The following is a 17,160-nucleotide window of genomic DNA, read 5'->3' as shown; positions in this document are numbered from 1 at the left end:
AGCCATCGGGTTCTGCTGCCTTATTATTCTTCAGCCGATTTATTGCTGTCTTTACCTCATCTTGGCTAGGCGGTATACATTCAATACCATCTTCTGGGATTGGATTTGTGGTATCTTCGCTGTCTTCGCTACTATCGGATACAAACAGTTTTGAAAAATGTTCTTTCCATATTCTGAGCACACTATATGTATTAGTTACCAAATTACCTTGCTGGTCTCAACAGGAGGATGAGCCTGTATTATAGCCATCAGTATGATGTTTTACTCTTTGGTAGAACTTTCGGACTTCATTCTGGCTCCTGTACATCTCGATTTTTTCACACTTCCACCTTTCCATTTCTCTCTTTTTCCTGCAGAAAAGACGTTTCTCCTCTCTCCTTTTTTCCCGATACCTCCCGATACCAAATTACCTTGCTGGTCTCTACAGGAGGATGAGCCTGTATTATAGCCATCAGTATGATGTTTTACTCTTTGGTAGAACTTTCGGACTTCATTCTGGCTCCTGTTCATCTCGATTTTTTCACACTCCCGCCTTTCCATTTCTCTCTTTTTCCTGCAGAAAAGACGTTTCTCCTCTCTCATTTTTTTCCCGATACCTCTCTCGTGCGCTACGCGTTGCTACTGTTTGTATTGTAGCCCTATATGCCGCATTTTTCTCTTCGGCAGCAGCACGACACTCCTGGTCATACCATGGATTCCTTGGTTGAGGTCTCTGGTATCCAAGTATGGATTTTGCTGATGTTTGCATGGAGTGGGCAATATTTTGCCATTGTGTTGTTATGTTATCTGGATGAGGAGTGATTTGATTAAGCAATTGGGCTAGTTGAGTGGAATATGCTGTGGCTATCTGTTGTGATTTCTAATTTCGATGTCTAATTTTCGCGTTGTGTATGTTCGCACTTTGTTTGCTACGTTTAATCTTGTACGTACCTCTGTTGCAAGAAGGTAGTGGTCCGAGTCTATGTTTGCACCTCGGAAGGATCGTACATCCAACACGCTTGATGCATGTCTTCCATCTATCACAACGTGATCAATTTCATTTATTGCTCATTGATCTGGCGAGAGCCAGGTGCCCTTATGAATATCGAGATGCTTAAATCTGGTACTGCTAACTACCATGTTTCTTGCAGCAGCAAAGTCTATCAGCCTCATACCATTGTCAGATGTTTCATTGTGGAGACTGAATTTCCCGATTGTTGGGCCGAAGACATACTCCTTTCCAATTTTGGCATTAAAATCGCCTAAAATAATTTTAATGTCATAATTTTAATGTTTCTTATATCTTTGGTCAGTTCGTCCTTGTCTTCGGTTGGGGCATGAGCGCAGATAAGGCTAATGTTGAAGGATGTTGCCTTTATCCGCATTGTAGCAAGTCTTTTATTCACTGGTGTGAAGCTGGAAAGCAGTTGTTTTAACCTCTGACCAACCACAAATCCGCAACCAAACTCATGCTTTATGTCATGACAGATATAATACAGTGCGTCACCTTTAGGTGTTGTTGTGACGCCTTTCCCATTCCATCGTATTTCCTGAATGGCAGTAATGTCGGCCTTGTACTTTTCAAGTACATCTGCCAATGGGTAAACTGCAGCTTCTCTATAAAGAGTGCGAACATTCCAGGTGCAGATTCGCAGATCATGATCCTTAAAACGTTTGCGGGGTCCGTCAACTTTAGAGGGTTTTGTTTTGTTTTTCTTTTCTTTTGTTTTTTCATAGTAGGTTGTTTTTTTCTAGGAGAGGGTTACTAACCCGGCGCCCAAACCCAAGTTTCTAAGGTTCTTATGGGTGAACGCGAGGCACATTTTAGCTCACTACATTTAACGGGTGTTAAAGGCAGCTACCCCAGGTGACACCACGGGGAGTTCAGTGTCCACATGAGATGAACGAGGGACCAAGATAAATCCTGGACTTTGCCATGTTAAAGCCGGTCCGGACCGTTCCTTGGTATCTTTCATCCCGTACGTCAAACATAACAATTAATTTAAAAAAAATTTCATAGTCTACCACATATGATTCCCACATCATTATACCCTACACCACAATGTGAAAAGGGTATTACAAGTTTGTTTTGGTAAAAATTTCATGTAACACAGCGAAATATTCGTCGTAGACCCCCGTGTTGAATACCAAAATTCGTTTCTCGACATGATAAAGCGATTTTGAGATAAGTGTCCTTCCGTCTATTTTAAAATTGTAATTAAACTGCAGGACCAATGGAGTTCGTGTTGCCACCAGAATAGAAACGATTAGTTTTTGGTGGTGATCGTGAATTTTTTAAAGGGTGAAATGGACCAAAAACGAAAATTTTATCCGATTTTGTAGCGACACTGATTGACGGGACATTTTAACTAAGGTTTGTGTTTACGACAAAGAAGAAGCTTGGAAGATATATTCCACCCCCGTAGGTTATATTTAGAAGAGAAATTCTTGACCCATGTGTTGATGTCAATTATGATGAAACTGACTATTGACTAATGTGGGAAAAATATCCAAATTTAATTTTTAGTCAAAATTTTATGGCACATATTAAGACAAATTACGAACACGAAACTTGAAATCCAAATCTTAATCTTTCCTTTGATGTAAATTATGTCAATAAAAATGATGCAAAAACATCAATTAATAATTTTATTAATAACATCCCAGCAAAAAAAGTCCTCCCAAAATCATGGGTTTGAGTTTTCTTTAGCAAAAAATATGAAAACATCCGTTGAATGCATTGAAAAAAATACTACTCTTCTTTCAAGAATATAGGAAAGTACTTGTCTAAGAGTCCTTGCAACATTTTAAGCATGGTCCTTACATATATAAGTGGGTGGATGAATGAATGGAAGTCTATGGAAGGGAAAACGCGAAGCGACTAAGCGATATCGACAAATAACAACGACAGTTTCATAAGGGGATTTTAGACAGAAATATAACGATAGGCATCGAAACAATTTTTTTTAGGAAACAATTTTTGCTGCTAAAGGGGATGAGTTTTGAATTGTCAAATCAATTATTTGACAATGAATGGAATCATTGCCAGTAGATAGTAAATGACAAACAATGTAGCCTTAAAGTTAAGCAAACAAGAAGAATACTAGAAAGGAAAATGTTAATGTAACAAGTAAAAAGTATCAGTCGGTTTACTTATTGTTGTATACCCACAGCCTGTGACAAGGTACGTAAATAATGGACTACAATACCGGGAGTAAGATACCATTCGATTGGACTTACGGATAGAAGCGGCATTGTTAATATATGTCTATTTTAACCTTTAAATTCTTTATATTGGGATATATGGAATTCGAGCAAAAATCAATTCCAGAATCTCAAAAATGGTAAAAACAGTCAGAATACTGGTCATAAACTGGATTTATGCAAAAAAACTTTAACTTTTTGGGGGAGGCACCCGAAGGCGCAAATGAACTACTCAAATCAAGCGTTTTCATGCTCACCAACATATTATTTGATAGAGATATGGACTGCTACGATCTTTTCGTGGGAGGTGCATGCATTAAACTGCATTGTGGCGATTTTATGCTGAATTTAATTTGTGGATGGGGGGAAGATTTTCAATTATGCATATTTTTCTGTTGCTTTTTTACATAAACCAGATTTATGAGCGACCATTATTTAAATGATCTTCGCCCGAATAGACAAACTTTTCAAATAAATAAAATCAGCGGAACCAGGCCAGGTGTTTGTCATGAAAGCGTTTTAGACCCCAAGTATGTTTGGACGAAATCAGTTTCAGACACTTTGGAGTTTATTTAGCCATGTCCGTCCGTCCGTCTATCTGGCTGGCTGGAGGGCACGATAACTCTCGAATGTAGTAATATTTTGTCCTAACTTAGTTTAAGTTCGAAGATGAGTTATATCGGTCCACTTCTTCCACTACCTACCCCACAAAAGTTCGAAAATGTTAGGAAAATTTGTGCCCAAGACAACTCCGTTCAGGAGTAACGAATTTGGTCAATACGTTGGACATCGTGAAATTTCTACCAGACTTAGATGATGTTCCAACATGAACTCAATTGGTCCACTCCTTCGGGTACCTCCCACACAAAATTTCGGAAAAGTTCAGTTAAGGACCTGTAGGCCTATTCTGTAAATTTCGACAACGTTGTCGACACTAAAAATTGTTTGCAGTAACGATTGTGCTATTCTGAAAAAAATGTAGACAAATTGTCTATAAACTTTCAACAGCTTTCAATTTTGAGTGTATTCATAAACAAAACATACACACAAACCAAAGGCAAATCCAATATTGAACATTTTTGTTGGTTTTTTAACAACTACTCTTTTTGTGTTGTTTTCATAACGACATTTTTAACAAAAGTTGTTAAAATTTGTTTACAGAATACAAAGGTTGTTAATTATGTTGTTAAAATTAGTTTCTCGAAAAATAGCAATATCGACTGTCGTTAAAAAGTTACGGAATAGGTCCACAGCTACAGAATCGTCTCGTTAACTGCTTATATAACCTGGTACCTTTTTAGTAGATCTGGCAACCCCACTGATCTTATTATTCTGCATGTAATTTTTATTGTAATTTATGGCAGTCCATCCAGTGGTGACCTAAAAAAACTCTTAAAACGTCTTAATATTAACATATTCCCGGTTTAAAACTTATGGTACCCTGTTCACATGTAATATGTCCTTGTATAGAAGTTTCTATTACTCCTAGGATGTTTGGTATTGCAAACGGGCTATATCGGTCCACGTTTTGATATTGCCCCCATAGAACTGTACCACCCGATTTTCGGTATTTTGAAGGTTTTAGCCTCATTATCATAACGAAATGGCTGAAAATGGCCAAAAATTTGTCGGTTATATAGCCCGCATAGAACGGTACCTCGCTATTGCCTGTATTTTGAATGTTGTGGCTTCAATATTCCACCGAAATGGCTGAAATTTGGTATTTGGTCTTCATTTGGGGTACTAAGCGGTCCACGCTTTCATATTTCGGTATTTTGAAGGTTTTAGTACCATTATCACGCCGAAATGGCTGGAATTTGGTACTTAGTCTTCGTTGGGGGTACACAACTTTTTCCCAGAAACTTGTCGGTATATGTCCACGCCTAAATATAGCCCTCATAGAACGGTACCTCCCGATGCTCGATATTTTGAAAGTTGTGGCCACAGAAACCCACCGAAATGGCTGGAATTTGATATTTAGTCTTTGTTGGATATAAAAGCCTTTCTGACTGAAATTCGTCGTTATAGGTCGACGTTTCGATATAGCCCCCATAGAACGGTACCTCCCGATTTTCGTAATTCTGAAGGTTGTGACGTCAATATTCCACGAAAGACTGAAATTTGTTATTTTGTCTTCCATCTGGTTATAAGATATTCCAGAAGAGAATTATCAGTATAGGTCGGATTCCTCCATAGAAGGCTAGATCTTGATTTTTTGACATATCGGAAAGTTTTTAGGCATAGGCATAGAAATTTTTTGGGCATAGATCGACGTTTTCATATAGCCCCCATGGAACGGTACCTCCCGAATTCCGGTACTTTGAAAGTTAGCCACATTGTTTTACCGAACTTGCCGAAATTTGGTATTTGATCTTTTTCATAAACGAAAGGAAATAATTTTACTTCAGTACAACTCATGGTGGGGGGTATAACAATTAAAATTATGAATTTTAAAACATAGTTCTTTATTTAAAATAAATGATTGATTTAAAAACAATGAAAAAAACTAATAAAAAACAGTACTTATAATATTTTAATTACACTATGTGTAATTTTTTAATCATGGTTTATTATACATATTCTGAAACCGCAGCGTGATAGAAGGCCAAAAAAGAGAAGACACGTATCTCGCCGTTTTTACTATCTCATCAACTATCGCGGTTATAGGCCTTCAAAGTTTTGAGGTTTTGGTATCAAAAGGGATCAATTTGTTTGGGCCATATCTTTGAAACCGCCACCACCGCAAACCGCAAACCACCACTATATAAGTATACCTTAGATCTTAATACACATCTTTCTTCTACATACCAAATCTATAGAAGGTTCTTAAAGGTCAAAATAGTGTAACGAAAGGTCGAAATCTATATATATAAAAGAGCTTAGTGATGAGTGAGTGAGTGACTGAGTGACTGACAGATCATCGCCCAGACGAAACGGCTGAAGCTAGCAGCTTGAAATTTTGAGTGTGGGTTGCTGTTGGTGTGTAGGGGTGAGATAAGGCTGGGTTTTTGGAAATTCGAACTGGAAGGGTACGAAAAGTAATAAAAGGTACTAAATATAGTACCCTTTGTATTAGGCAAATGGGAAGAGCTAGAATTCTGAAATTTGGAACGAGGGTAACTGATGGAGAGTTAGAAAGATGTACCGAAGGGTTTTTGGAAATTCGACCTGTAAGTGTACGAAAAGTTACTAAATTTGGTACCAATTGTATATTTTGAGCGGATATAGCTACAATCTTCATATTTGGTATGGGAATCAAGGTTGGGAAGTGGTGTTGATATAAGGAAATGATTTTGGAAGTTCGTACTTATGTGTACGAGTAGTACTAAATGGTACTAAATTTGGTACAATTTGGATTTAGGTGAACGGATAGAGCTAAAAACCTGAAATTTGGAATTTAGATTACCGTTGAAGTGTACGATTGAGATATGGGGGTAGTTTTGGAAATTCATACTTATGTGTACGAAAAGTACTAAATGGTACCAAATTTGGTCAATTTGGATTTAGTTAGACACCGAAATCAGAAATTTGGAATTAATATTACTGACGGAGTGAAGGATTTAGGTAGTTTTGGAAGTTTTTACTTATGGGTACGAAAAGTAGTAAATGGTACTAAATTTAGTACAAATTATATTTGGGTGAACTGATAGAGCTGGAATCCTGAAATTTGGAATTTAATTACTTTTGGAGTGTAGGATTGAGTTAGTCTTGGAAATTCGTACTTATGGGTACGGAAAGTACTAAATGGTACTAAATTTGGTACAATTTAAATTAAGTTGAACGGAGAGAGTTGGAATCCTGAAATTTCGAATTAATGTTACTGATAGAGTGTAGGATTGAGGTAGTTTTGGAAATTCATACTTATGGGTACGGAAAGTACTAAATGTACTAAAGTTGGTACAATTTATATTTGGGTGAACGGATAGAGTTGGAATCCTGAAATTTGGAATTAAGATTACTGATGGAGTGTAGGATTGAGGTAGTTTTGGAAATTCATACTTATGGGTACGGAAAGCACTAAATGGTACTAAATTTGGTACAATTTAAATTTAGTTGAACGGATGAATTGGAATCCTGAAATTTCGAATTAATGTTACTGTTGGAGTGTAGGATTGAGGAAGTTTTGGAAATTCGTACTTATGGGTACGGAAAGTACTAAATGTACTAAATTTGGTACAATTTGGATTTGGGTGAACGGATAGAGCTGGAATCCTGAAATGTGGAATTTAATTACTTTTGGAGTGTAGGATTGAGTTAGTCTTGGAAATTCGTACTTATGGGTACGGAAAGTACTAAATTGGTACAATTTAAATTTAGTTGAACGGATAGAGTTGGAATCCTGAAATTTCGAATTAAGGTTACTGATGGAGTGTAGGATTGATGTAGTTTTAGAAATTCATACTTATGGGTACGGAAAGTGCTAAATGTACTAAATTTGGTACAATTTATATTTGGGTGATCGGATAGAGTTGGAATCTTGAAATTTCGAATTAAGGTTACTGTTGGAGTGTTGGATTGAGGAAGTTTTTTGAAATTCGTACTTTTGGGTACGAAAAGTACTAAATTTGGTACAATTTGGATTTGGGGGAACGAATAGAGCTGGGATGCTGAAATTTGGAATTATGATTACTGTTGGATTGACTTTGTCTCGGAAATTCGGAAAGTACTAAATGGTACTAAATATGGTACAATTAAATTTAGGTGGACGGATAGAGCTGGAATCCTGAAATTTGGAATTATGATTACTTATGGAGTGTAGGATTGAGGTAGTTTCGGAAATTCGTACTTATGGGTACGGTAAGTACTAAATGGTACTAAGTTTGGTACATTTTGGATTTGGGTGTACAGATAGAGCTGGAATCGTGAAATTTATAATTAAGATTACTTGTGAGTGTTGCATTGAGGTAGCTTTGGAAATTCGTACTTATGGGTACGAAAATTAATAAATGGTACTAAATTTGGTAAAATTTTGATTTGGGTGGAATCCTGAAATTCGCAATTACTGTTGGAGATAGTTATTGAAATTCGTACTTTCATACGAAAAGTATTAATAGTATTATGAATAGAAGTGGAATTCGGAAATTTTGTATTATAGCCGCTGTTGGTGTGTGGTTGTGGATATACATACAATAAGTGTACGAAAATTACTAAATGGCACAGAATTTGGTCCAAATTGTTATTGTGTAAAGGGGTAGACCTGAAATTGTGAAATTCGGTATTAGTATAGCAGTTGACGTTTAGAGTGGAGATAGAGAGGAAGTTTTGCAAATTCGTACTAATGTATACGAAAAATACTAAATCGCGGTTTGGATATAGTTTTGGATAAAAGGAAGTAATTTTTGGAACTTATACATACTATAAGTACTAAATTTGGTACCAGTTTGGTGTTGCATGATGGGATATAGGTGGAATTTCGAATTGTTGTATGAGGGATTGTGTTGGTGTTTAGATACGGATTTTTTGAAATGTATACAAATTCTAAAATTAGGCTGAGGGCTGGTTGATTTATTAAGAAATACGAAATGTACTAAATGCTATTAAATTTGACGTTGGGTGTAGCAATCAAGATGGAATAATATCATTATTGCGTGAAAAGTACAAAATTGCAATAAATTTGATTTGTCAGGTTCATTGTTAGAGGTGGTCGTACAATAAGTGTACTAGAAGTATTAAATAATACTAAATATTGAAGCACTGGTACTGGGTGAATCGATAAATGAAATTTGTTATGAGGATAACTGTTGAGATTTGATCAGAATGTTTTTTTAAATCCGCCTTTAAAGGTTTCTACATGTAATACCATTGACATTGGGTGACCAAGTAGAGCTAAAACTGTAACATTTGAGCTAAGGTCCTGGATTTTAAAAATTGTACTGAATAATGTACTATTGTTTCTAGGTTAACACGAATTCGGTTTCTAAATAATGTACTGAAATCAAAAAGTCAAACGTACCTTTTCAACAAAATTGTTTTTATCTTTGTTGTCTTTTCTAAACGTTATTGTAAGTTCATTTGAAAAGGTAGATCTATGCGGCTAATGTTTTACAAGAAGGTTTTTACATCCTGAGAAAAAAGGCCTTAAATAAAATGTCTCAAAAATTATCTGTTATATAGGGTAACATCTTCTGAATAAAGGTTTTCTACATTTTGATATCACAAATTCTAAAATTCGGTTGGAAAATGTGGATAAAATTTTCAAAATACCCACACCGTTCTAATAAAACATGGACTGGAATTTAAAATGTAGGCCGCTGTTGAAGTGTAGAGCAGTACTTGAAAGAAATTAAATATCAATTCAAATAAGTATTAGTACATCAACATTTTCAGTGTTCTCCATATTAAATATTGTTTATTTGTATATTATTCCTTTTCCGCTTACGAAGTGGCGGGCATTTTGCTAGTATTGTAATAAAATAGTGTAAAGAATCCTTACTTCTCTGGTTCTGGTCCATAGATACTAAACCGTTCAAGATTAAAGGAAACAATCAACTAAAATAATGTGGCAAAAATTTCAGTAAACAATGTTAACAATTGGAACATACAAACTATCTGCGAAAGGTTATTAAAGGACATAATAGCAATCGAATTTCTCAACTGTTTCGAAGACATAACCCAAACAAATTAATCTTTTTTGATATCAAAACCTCAAAGCTTTTGAGGCCTATAACCGCGACAGTTGATGAGTAGACAGCGGAATTTTATGTAACCTCTATTTTTGGTCCGATTAATGTCAAAGTTTTGGGCTGGGCATATTTGTAATCTCTGATTAAGTTGCTGTCGAAACATATCACATACGTAAAAATATGCAAAATGCATAAATGCTTTAATATGCAAATATTATTTTTTGCATATGCAAAATATGTATTTTACACATTTTTTATGCAACAAATATTTCAATAATATCTTCAAAAATGTTTAAGTGTAAATTTTTTTCTGTTTAAAACTCTCCTCAGACAAGTCAATAAAATAGAGAAATGTATAACCGCAGCCACGACCTTCAAAATACCGAAAATCGGGAGGTATCGTTCTATGGGAGCTATATGAAGGCCTGGAGCTATACCGACAAATTTCAGGTAGAAAGTTTTATACCCCCAACGAAGATTAAATACAAAATTTAAAACTTTTCGGTGGGATATTGGGACCGCAACCTTCAAAATACCGAAAATCGGGGGGCTATATGTTGTCGTGGACTTTTGCGGACAAATTTCAGGTGGAATGTTTTTTACCACCAACGAAAACTTAATACAAAATTTCAGGCATTTCGGTTGAATATTGGGGCCGTAAATACCAAAATACAGAAAATCGAGAGGTACTGTTCTATAGGGGCTATATCAAAACGTGGACCAATACCGACAAATTTCAAGTGGAATGTTTTATACCCCCAAAGAAGACTTAATAACAAACTTCGGTCATTTCGGTGGGATACTTAGGGCACAAATCCATGAATATTGTTTTGCATATGCTCATTTTATGCAAATATGTCAAAATATGCAAGATATGCCAAATATGCAAAAATTTCTGGGCATAATTCGTTTTATTTTGTGATAAAACGAGGTTCTGTCTAATCAGATTTTCTCTACGACCAGCTTATCATATATGCATTTGCATAGGATCTCGCTGTCTATTGATGGGATAGGGAAAAACAGCGAGACACGTGTCTTCTTTTTTTTTACCTTCCATCATGTGGCGCTGCCAGAATATGGTTAATAATTTTCGTAGCGCATAGGGTTACTCTTAGAAAAATTAGGTTCTTTTTCGAATACAATCACCCAGAATATCATGCTCTTCGTTTGCACCTCTACTTAACACCAAACGTCATCTGCCAACAATGTTTAATTCAACCCAAACATTTTTTCTCTTTTCTATTAATTTATATTTACGAAACTGTACCAAGTGTGATATGTCAGTGTAAAATGTTAATAATTCAAAAATACAATAAAAACTTTTTCTCTACTTTATGATTAATTTCTTTTTGAACAATTTTTATGTACGCGACGTGGTCCATATGGTTCTTTGTGTGCGTGAGTATACAACGGCAAGGACCATTGTCACAGTATTATCGACAGTGATGTGATGTTGTCTTCTGTTGCCGGTTCATTGTCACCGTTATGCTGTGACGATTTTTGATGTATTCTCATTCAAGTGTGGGTTTGTGTGAAAATAATTTATAAAACATTTATTTGGGTAATTCATGTGAACATCACAATGTCTATTTGTTGTTTTATTTTGTTATGTGGGCATGACGTCTGACATTTACAAAGGTTTCCTTATCTCATTCACATTTATATGAGGCTATTGTATTGGCTATTGAAATCAGATACTTATGTATGTGTTTCATTAAGTTTTAAACATGAACTGCGTCGTAATATTTTACGTGGTTTGAAATCCAACAAAATTTAATTACTATCTACATGTAGGCGTGTTAAGAACTTATTAGGAGTCCATTTACAAAATCTAAACACCAGACGATTAAATAACTGATTGCAAATGAACGGATGTTAAATCCGCTTGCTTCCAAATTGAAGTTTTTTTAATATGACCCCTGTAATCGGTGAACTTCTGAGCCAAATAATTTACCCTTAAATAAAGTAGATTAAATTGTATGTCTACCATGATGACGGCTGTATTCATGCACCAAAAAAGAAGATCTAAAACATCTAAATCCTACGGCTAAAAATACTGTCCGAGCTAATAAACCAAAACTTATGCTTGTAGACTGTGTAATAAATGGTCGTCAGTCACCTCAAGAGGATTGCGGAGAAATGCAAAGTCTACAAAACGACAAAAAAAGGCAACATCAGAAACAAAAACACAATTGAAGTGTTTCATTGCTTTGTTTGTTATTAATTAAACTCATTTGAGTGACTGAAAATCCCATTAAATGGACAATAAAATTTGTAATTAAGGACACCAACGTGGTGATTATTTGTAAAACCATTAACAACATTTACCCGTAATTAACAACACTTTTGACATTCAAAAAAATGTTATTTTGCTGTCGACCAAATGAGAAATACGCAAAGAGCATGGAGAATCCCTTTGGCGAAACAACATCTGAAGGGTTATATGTTGACTTTAGGCTAATAATGCCTGATGTTTAATGTCATCTGTAATTAATAGACATTATTTTCAAGACGAGAAGACCATTAATTATTGACTCTGCATAATTAAATAATATGAATTGTGAACATTAAGAAAGTGTGACGTTTATATTGCATTAATTGGTTGTCTGGTTAGTTGGTTCGGGTGGATACAAACCAGGGAGATAACATTTAAAAAATTAATAATCAACTCTTGTGACATATGGATTATGAGACGTAAGCTATAACGGTTGTAATATTTTCAGATAGAAAAAATCTCAAAATCAATACATAAATTGAAAGGGTTGGGTTCTTAGTCTTTAACTTAGTCTGGATATTAAAACAAGATAGAAACACATAGATGAAAACCAAAATTTAAAATTAAATTCAAGTAAAGAAGTCACTACATTACTTGCTGTCAGTTTGAGTGGCGTAGAAATCAAGGTGCTTTTGAAATGGAAGCATAAATCAATATTGGAGCTGTTGGAAATGTGTACATTTTGTCGTTGGAAATGTGTACATTTTTATTTGACAGACACGAAGGAAAATCAGGTAATATTTGCATACACGCAGAAAAATTTATGTTAGAAATATGTTTGGATCCAAACAAATATATGTTTGGGACCGGTTGCAAACAAATATATGTTTGGATCCAAACATAATATGTTTGGGTCCAAACAAATATATGTTTGCAACATTTTGTAACATATCTCAATTTGATATGTTAGGGTAAAACATATTTTATTATGTTACATCTTTTTCATGGGTGGAGAGAGGATGTTTGTCAACGAGAGTAATAACAGTGCTCTCGCGGCTGCGGAATGCTGTTTTATAACAAAGAGTTGTGTGTATTGTATAATAGAAGACGTAGAAGCGAAGAAGGGGGCTTTGGTGTATTCTATAATAGAAGACGTAGAAGCGAAGAAGGGGGCTTTGGTGATGGCGTGTATGCGTCAAACTCGTGTGTTTCTTGTTTTGTTGTTAACCAACGTAGATGACGAAGAGGATAAGAAGAAATGGTATGAAGTATTTTGTTTTTTCTTTCTTCAGTGTTTTAGTTGCCAGCGTAGCGTCAAGACGGTAAAGTGAGTGAATAAATCAGTGTTTTGTGTTTTCTTAAAGAAATGGAGCTTTTTAGTAAATTAAATGCCCAATACATTTTATAATTGAATCGGAAAGTTGAAAGGAATTATTTTATTGGGCAAAGAAGAATTTAATATTGGTAATTTCATACATACTTATGTATATTTGAAATATGGCATATCCATATTTATTTATTACATTACATAATCATTTGATTCCAGATGCCGATTCCCCGCTGATGATTTCAACTATGAGGAAAATTTGTTTTATTTCACAACTAAGGAGAAGCGTTCAACTACGTTACTATACATTTGTTCTTTTTAAAAATGTATTTACAAATTATGTCAATCAGTTTTTCTTTTATTAAATTGTGTTATGTATTTCTTTGGAATTTTGTATGTACCTATGTGTTTGTTGTTGTTTTGCCTTTCAACATTTGTGTGTATACTATAGAGATAGCCAGTGAGTTCTTACTGAGAGCAAATTAGCATACATTTCAAAGTGTTTTACATTGAATTTTACACTCCCTTGCTCTCAGTAAGCGCCCACTGGTGCATGTGTTTGTTTTTTTGTGGCTTTTGGGTTTGTATTTATTTGCACCCAATCATTTAAATTGTTTGCACCCAAACATTTAAATTGTTTGCACCCAAACATAAATTTGTTTGCACCCAAACATAAATTTGTTTGCACCCAAACATATATATGTTTGCGGACCCAAACATATATTATGTTTGGGACTGTTGCAAACATATATATGTTTGCTGCAAAATATGTTTGGGACATATTTTAGAGAGGCCGTTTTTTTGCGTGTACATAAGAAAATGTGCAGTTCTAATCCCAAAAATCCCAAAATTTATATCGCAAAAGTAATATGCACCGGACAATAATTGTGGAATCTGGTTAAAAATTCTTTATAGTTGTTAACAAAATATAACTAAATCTGTATTTAACGTCCCCAGAGGATTTTTATTAGTTTTAATGGCAGTTATAGTACTTATTGTGACAAACCCACCATTCACTGGATCGTAAAACCCAGAATATTTGGTCATCTATAAATGCAACTACTGTAGCGACAAAATTCTGGATGTTATGTCCTGTTTATGAATTCTGAAGTCATTAAATGCCCTGAACTGCTCAAAAGTTTTAATATGGGGTGATCTTGAGCGAGTTTCAACTTATCCTGTTTGATATAACGGGAATTACTTGAAGGAAACCCATACTTTTGATGTCATTGTCCTTTTGAAACATGTAATATCCTTTAATCTTTACACTTAAGGAAGTTCCTTTTGAGTCAATTTTCTCACAAATTGTGCCCCTTTTCATATTCTCTCCAAGAATAAATAGTAAGAGAACCTTAAGTTCCGTTGTAAACCCTGCAGTTATACTGATCTACCGGCCTTTTAGCAGTTTCGGACATGCTCCTCGTGTCTCTGGTGTCTTAACTGATCCATTTAGATGTGTTTTGGTCCTAAGTGAAGCTAATTCAGCTTTTCAGAAGATTTTTGCAAAATCGATGCGTTATAAAAGCTTTGAAAGCTGTGTATTGAAATTTTAACAGAACTATCATACCCTACTGTGGGGTGTTGGAGTATCACTGTAGGCCTTACAACTGAACTTGAGGTTATCCTACTATTTATTTTAGCTGAACCCGGTGCGCTTCGCAACCCCGACTGAGCTAGTATATTTGAATTAGCTTTTTATTAATATATGTAATATTTAAAGTCACAAGTTATTTTGGATTTTAATGCATAAATATAGGAATGATAAAGTCGCTTTCCATCCGTAGAAAATAATTTTTCATTAAGGATATTTATTATTTATTTTAATTAATTTATTTATTTTCTCGTTTGTATCCTATGGGGGTAATGTTAGTTATATTTAGTATTTGCATCTATTATTGGACCTTTCCATGTGATTACCATCTTACTCTGACTCGTAGCGACATTATAGCCGATTATATTGTTACTACTATTACCTAGTTTCAAAAAATTCAATCCGAGTGGTAGTAAAGTAAAAACATTAAATGTTATTGTTGGATCCCAGATCCTCTCTTCTCATTGACTAACAGCCTTTTTATTATTACAGTGTTTTATTTAACTTGCTTTGGTGTGTGTTTAGTTCAAATCTGGTAACTCATTTTTAACACGGTTGCATTTGACCAATCGAACTAAAACTTTGAACACTTTTCAGATTTGGATGACAATACACGAATATGAAATCAAAACCAATATTGGTCCATTTTTACAATGTTTTACATTGTTTTATCTAATTTGCTTTTCAAATCTGGTAACTAATTTTTCATACAGTTGCAGTTGACCAATCGAACTTAAAATTTGCACACATTTCAGATTTGGATGACAATACATGAATATGAAATCAAAACCAATATTGGTCCATTCTTACAGTGTTTTTACGGTGTCTAACTTAACCCCCATTTCAAATCTTTTAACTGATTTTTAAAACGGTTGCAGTTGACCAATCGAAGTAAAACTTTGCACACTTTTCAGATTTAGATGACAATACATGAATATGAAACCAAAATCAATATTGGTCCATTTTTTCCTATAGCCACCATATTACGGAACCACCCGATTTCCGGTATTTTGCTTTTCAAATCTGGTAACTCATTTTTCACACAGTTGCAGTTGCCCAATCGAACTAAAACTTTGCAAACTTTTTAGATTTGGATGACAATACATGAATATGAAATCAAAACAAATATTGGTCAATTTTTACAGTGTTTTAACGGTGTTTTTTTAACTTGCATTTCAAATTTGGTAGCTCATTTTCCACACAGTGGCAGTTGACCAATCGAACTGAAACTTTGCACACTTTTCAGATTTGGATGCTAATACATGAATATGGGCCCATTTTTTCTTACAGCCCCCATATAGCGGTACCACCCGATTTCAGGTATTTTGAGGATTTCATCTTCATTTTTGCCCGCATTAGCTGTCACTTGGCATTTGGGATTTCCAATGATACAGACATTTTCCCACCAAAAATTGTGAACATAGGTCCAGGTTTAGGTAGAGCCCCCTTATAGCGGTACCAACAGATTTCAAGTATTATGAGGATTTTATTTTCATTTTAAGGCCGAATTGGCTGTAATTTGCCATTTGGGGTTCCCAATGGTACTGAAACTTCCCCACCAAAAATTGTGGCCATCGATTTAGGTTTTGGTATAGCCCCCATATAGCGGTACGGCCCGATTTCAAGTGTTTTAAGGATTTTATCTTCATTTTTAGGCCGAATTGGCTGTAACTTGGCGTTTGGAGTCCCCAGTGGTACAGAAACTTCTCCACCAAAAATTTTTGACATAGGTCCAGCTTTTGGTATAGTCCTCATATAGTGGTACCACCCGATTTCAAGTGTTTTGAGAATTTTATCTTCATTTTTCGCCAGAATTGGCTGTAAGTTGGCAATAGCACAGAAACTTCCCCACTAAAAATTATGGACATAAATCCAGGTTTTGGTATAGCCTTTATATAACGGTACTACACGATTTCAGGCATTTTAAAGTCTTCATCTAAATTTTCGGCCAAAATTGACTATAATTTTTTGTTCAGAGGTCAAAAAATGTATTTACTAAAAACTTAAAAATAAAAAATAATTTAAAAAAATTAAGTTTCAGTATTTTATTTAGAAATGCACTTAAAACTAGAAAATAATTTGTCGCTTAGCCTCAATAAATATATTCTTCCTCATGATGGAATCTCTAAAATAAAACGCTTGCATTTAAATTATAAATGGTGGCAAAATTAAACGGCAATCGTTTTATTTCAGAGATTCCATCATGAGAATTATTGAGGCT

This window comes from Musca autumnalis, unplaced genomic scaffold, assembly GCF_047663935.1.
Source record: "Musca autumnalis isolate F117 unplaced genomic scaffold, ASM4766393v1 scaffold_1, whole genome shotgun sequence".
Classification (NCBI taxonomy): Eukaryota; Metazoa; Arthropoda; class Insecta; order Diptera; family Muscidae; genus Musca; species Musca autumnalis.
The sequence above is the reverse complement of the archived record's forward strand: the minus strand, read 5'-3'. Positions refer to the sequence as shown.